Genomic DNA, 5,791 nt, shown 5'->3' on the forward strand with positions numbered 1-5,791 from the left:
ATAAATTTATTACTCAACAATAAATGTAAATGTAGAGACAGAATAAAATATAGCACAGTCATATTAAAATTAAAGATATACATGTATGATTGAATTATAGAAAGTGCGAAACACACACACACAACCAAAGTCCAAAGTGCTTCATACCAAAATGCAAAAAATATTACTTCAAAAAACATATGCAAATATTTGACTCATCTGATTCATATTTTATTGTTTTGCAGATACATTTTTTATCAGGAAAATCTACCTGAAACCACCCGTTGGAAATGAAAAATAAAACATTAGTAACAGACTTCACCCTCCTGGGTCTAACAGATGATCCAGAGCTCCAGTTTGTGACTTTCTTCTTTATATTTCTCACCTATGTGCTGAGTGTTACTGGAAATCTAACTATCATCACCCTTACCCTCCTGGATTCCCACCTGAAGACCCCCATGTATTTCTTCTTCAGGAATTTCTCCTTCCTAGAAATTTCATTTACTTCTGTCTGTAACCCTCGGTTTTTGATCAGCATCATAACTGGGGATAAGTCGATTTCCTACAATTCTTGTGCCGCTCAACTCTTTTTCTTTATCTTCCTTGGATCAACAGAGTTTTTCCTCCTGGCCTCTATGTCCTATGATCTCTATGTGGCTATCTGCAAGCCTCTACATTACACTACCATCATGAGTAACAAGATCTGTTACCAGCTCATCATCATCTCTTGGCTGGCTGGTTTCTTGGTCATTTTTCCACCACTGACCATGGGCTTGCAGTTAGATTTCTGTGATTCCAATGTCATTGACCACTTCACCTGTGACTCTGCTCTTTGCTGCAAATCACTTGCACAGACACCAGTACTCTAGAGCTCTTGAGTTTTGTTTTAGATTTGTTCACTCTCTTGATCACGTTGACACTAATAATTCTCTCCTACACTTACATCCTCAGAACAATTCTAAGAATTCCTTCAGCTCAACAAAGAACAAAGGCCTTCTCAACCTGTTCCTCACATATGATGGTTGTCTCCATCTCATATGGAAGCTGCATCTTCATGTATATGAAAATACCCCAGACCTGAAAACTTTCATTACTTTCTGAGTTTGACTATTTTCAGGATGTGGATGGAGCCAAGGCATTATTTGCCATTCTATGACTGGCTTTTATCTTAGTATGTCTTCCAAGTCCAAGTATGTTGCTGCATATGGAAAAAATCTCATTATTAATTAGGTCTGAATAATATCCTAATGTGCATGTGTGTGTGTGTGTGTGTGTGTGTGTATATATATATATATATATATATATACACCACATTTTCTTTGTTTACTAATCTGTAGATGTATATTTAAAGGATTGCTTTCATATCCTTGGTATTGTGAATAATGATGTAGTAAACATAAGTATTTGAAAATCTCTCGAAGATCCTGGTTTCAATTCTTTTGGGTACATACAAAAGAATTTTGGTTTTCTATATCATGTGGTAGTTCTATTTGTGATTGTTTTGAGGAACAATTGTACTGTTCTCTGTATTGGAGGTGCCATTTTATATCTCCATCAACAGTGTACATGAGTCTCAATTTCTTCTCTCCTGGCTAACACTTGTTACTTTTAGTTTGGAGGATTGTTGTTTTTACTTTTATTTATATAATCACCATCATAAAAGATGTGATGCTTCACTGTGGTTTTCACTTGCATTTCACTGATATAAGTGATGTTGATAACCTTATACATTTGTATATTATCTTTGGGAAAATAACTATTCAAGTCTTTTTCTAATTTTTTTCAATTGCATTAGTTGTTTTTTCTGTCAAGTCTATGGAGTTTCTTATATTTTGTATATTAACCCCTTACCATGTTTATGTTTTATAATGTTTTATAATTTTTTTTCCATTCCATGGGATGCCTTTTCTTTCTGTTGTTTTCTTAGCTGTGTAGAAGCTTCTCAATTTATAGTGCTGCCAGTTGTCTATTTTGGGTTTTTTACCTGAAGTTTTGGTGTCATTGCTAAGACTAATGTCATGAAGCTTTCCACATATATTTCTTCCTAGGAGTTTTACTGTCTCAGATGTGTGTTTGTATATATGTGTGTGTATCTGTGTGTGTGTGTGTGTGTGTGTGTGTGTGTGTGTGTTGTCTCAGATCTTATGTTTAGTCTTTAGTATTTTTCCCGTTCATTTTTGTGTATAATGTAAGATAAGGCTCCAGTTTCATTTTTTTGCATGAGAATATATTGTTTTTAAATTCTATTTATTGTATTACTGTCCTTTCCTATTGTGAATTCTTAGCACCTTATAAATATCAATTTTCTGTACATGCATGAGATTTTTACTGAGCTCTGTATTCTGCTCAATTAGTTTTTCATGCTTCTCTCTATATAAATGCCATACTGTTTAATTATTGTAGCTTTGTTAGATATTTAGAAATCAATAAGTGTTACATGTCCAGCTCCATTCTTTTTCTCATGACGGATTTGGCTATTCAGACTCTTAAGGCATTCTGTTCGAATTTTAGACATTTTTTTTCTTTCAGTAAAAAACTGCTATTGAAATCTTGATACAGATTGCATTAAATGTGTAGATAACTTTGTGTAAAGAACAAGTGAACAAAATTAAAACTTCCAATCCAAACACAAGGAATCCATTTATTGATTTTGTCCTTTATATCATTTTTCAGGTTTTAGAGTTTTTACTATGGAAGTATTTTCTCTATTTAAGTTTATTTTAAGTATTTTATTCCCTGTTATTGCAAATTAAAACATTTTAATTTGCAATAACAGGGAACACTTTGAACAAACCATTACCTTCTCTGGAATTCAGATTTGTTCATTTGTTGTTAAGGAGGAAAAATAATTGTATTGAATGCATAGATCTCTTTGTTCTGATTTTATGTAGGTAAACATTTAAAATACTGCAAGAAAACAAGTTCTCAGTAATGTTAACAATTATCATTATATTTGGTCCATCTCAGTGTAGCACTGGTCCCAGAAGACTGTGGGATCAAAGCACTATAGACTGAAACCTCTATAACAAGGCATTTTATTCTGACCAACACTGAATTTATGCTGATCAACACAAGCTGCAGAATTGGGGCAAACCTATACATGGATCACCCTCTAGTGCTGAAACAATGAACTTGTCAATAACAAGAGTGCAGTAAACCTGGTCTTAGGACATTATCTAGTGTTGAAATGGCAGAAATGACTAAAAACTCAAAAAAATAAGCACTTAAAATTCCTAGAAAGAAAGGCCTAAACAAAGACATAATATGAAGATTGGAATGAACACTCAGTTTTTGAATAACATTGAACAGCAATAAGCATCAAGAACTTTCCAGAAAATACTAATTGTCACAATAAGGTATACGAAGCCAACCAGATAGTAACCAATATAGATGAATTCTTATTATATATATTATAATATATATATATATATATATATATATATATATAAGAGAGAGAGAGAGAGAGTTAGTTTAGGTGGACACAATACCTTTATTTTATATATTTTTTTGTGGTGCTGAGAATTGAACTCAGTGCCTCACATATACCAGGTGATTCCTCTACTACTGACGAGGAGAGCAAGTACAGGATGCTTCTTGGCAATCACAGCCCTAGCCCAGAGCCCAGTATGTTGAACTCCTGCACACAATAAAAACAACCAACAGACATGACATGACACCTCCTGTCAGTCAGTCACAGGCTTCTGAGCTGACAAACTAGAATCAGCTGGTGGAAGATCCATAGCATCTTAGAGAGTGTCTCCTGTGACCCAGCTCCTCTGGAGGGGTCCAAAACCAAGAATGATGAACATCTTCTAAATGTTCCAAATCCTAATAAAATCCAAGTCATTTTCAATTAGAATTTTCTTCACTTTTCAGTGTTTACTATAAATAACACTTCAACTTAATCATACATATTAATACATATTACTCTCTGTCTGGAGAGTTAGTTGTTACCATAATAGCTGACATTGTATCTTCAACACATTTCAATGTATTTTTTCTAATCATTTAAAACATTAATTACAATTTTTCTATGCTTTCCCACCCTTGGTTTATTCTTGCTCCTCTTACTCCTAGTCTCCCTCCAACATTATCTACTATTATCTATTATATTACTGCATCAATCCCACCCCATCTGTATTTTTCTTCTTTTCAACTTGGTGTGTATTATCCTTTCCCACTTTTTTCTTTTTTTCTCTCATTTGCCCAGTCTTTCTCTTTTCCCCTTTCAGCCCCTATATAATGCTTTAGAAAATTTTCTATATTTAAAAAATAATGTAAAATCAGTCTTATGTAAAAATGCAGGGAAAACAATGTTTATAGCACCAAAATTAACAATAACAAGCTGTGGAACCAACCTAAGTGCCCTTCAACAGATGAATGGGTAATGAAAATGTACATATACATTGGCGTATTACTCAGGTATAAAAAAGAATGAAATGATGCCATTTGCTGATCAGTGGAAGCTCAATAGAGACAATCATGTTAAGTAAAATAAGCCAGACCCTAAAGTCAAAGGTCAAATGTTTTCTCTGATATGTAGAAACCAGTTCAAAATAAGGGGAAAAAGAAAAAGCAAAGAAAATGAGGGGTTTCATCCCAATAGAAGAAAGATCAATCAATTAGAAGGTGGAATTGAGGAAGAGAGAGGAAGAACAGGTAAGGGAAGAACAGTGGGACAAACTGACCTATTTTTCTTATGAACATAGGAGAATGTACCAGAGTGAATCTCACCATTATGCATATCCACAAGACAATAATTTATAAGCAAAAACTATAAGGCAGAAAACTCAGTAGAGGAAAGGGAACAGGGGGAGTGAGGAGAAGAGGGGAAGGGGATATAGTGGGGATTGAATTAGAGCAAATTATATTCCATGCTTTCATGCATGTCAAAGTGAATCCTAGTGTTATGTATAACTAAGGGAATCCAATTAAAAAACACAAGAAAGGGGAAAGATACTTTTTTTTTTTGGTTAGAAAAATTCTGTCCTTCATTGACCATTTTCTGAAAATCAGACAGTCAACCTAAGTCACCAGTATTTCTCCCCCATTTCCATAGATTCATCTGCCAAAGCACATCCGGATAGATTCAATACAATTCTAAGGACAAAAATAAAAGTGCCTAATTAAAATTACTCAGCTTTTCTCTAGGGTGCTGTCATCAGTACCATGCTCTCTAGAGACAGTTTAATTCTCCTCTCCAAAAAGAATCCCCTGTGTCTGTTTGCAGGAGGGGAAAAAGCAGATAAGACTAGCTTGTTTACTTAAAAAAAGAATATTTATAAAGCCAAGTTTTCTAAAAGGAAGGTGAGCAAAGCAATAAAAAATACAGCCCATCTTTATTTAAACCATACTTACTGAGAGCCAAGTAAAATGTATTTCAGGGTTCCTAGCACCTAGGGTCAGGACTTTGTTCTTTTTAAAGAAATTTTGGGACACAAGGTATGTCTTGGATCATACAACCTTGGATATTCCTTTACTATTAATCATCTCAACAATTTTATTTCATATTCATAATAGCTTACCTCTTTTCCATTGTTATTGCTCCTTGATTCTTATTCATGAAATGAGCCTTCTCTGGATTAGTTTCAGTTGATTCACAAACAAAATATACACATTTATCAAGTCTATTTATCTGTAAGTATTACCCCCCAACATGTAAAGTATTCCATTATTTTCTTTCCTGCTTTCTCACCTGCCCTTTTTCTTCCTCTCTCTCTCCCGTTATACCTTCCGATATTCCTTTCTTCCTTCTTTTCTTTCTTCTCTCTCTCCCTTCCTCTCCCTCTCCCTCTCTCTCTCCCTCCTCCCT

General features: G+C 34.2%; 1 pseudogene; it reads left to right on the forward strand.

The window, feature by feature from the left end:
- Positions 1-204: 204 nt before the first annotated feature.
- On the forward strand, positions 205-1,226 carry LOC106145565 (olfactory receptor 6C76-like; annotated as a pseudogene).
- Positions 1,227-5,791: the final 4,565 nt, after the last annotated feature.

Source organism: Ictidomys tridecemlineatus, chromosome 6 (genome assembly GCF_052094955.1).
Source record: "Ictidomys tridecemlineatus isolate mIctTri1 chromosome 6, mIctTri1.hap1, whole genome shotgun sequence".
Classification (NCBI taxonomy): Eukaryota; Metazoa; Chordata; class Mammalia; order Rodentia; family Sciuridae; genus Ictidomys; species Ictidomys tridecemlineatus.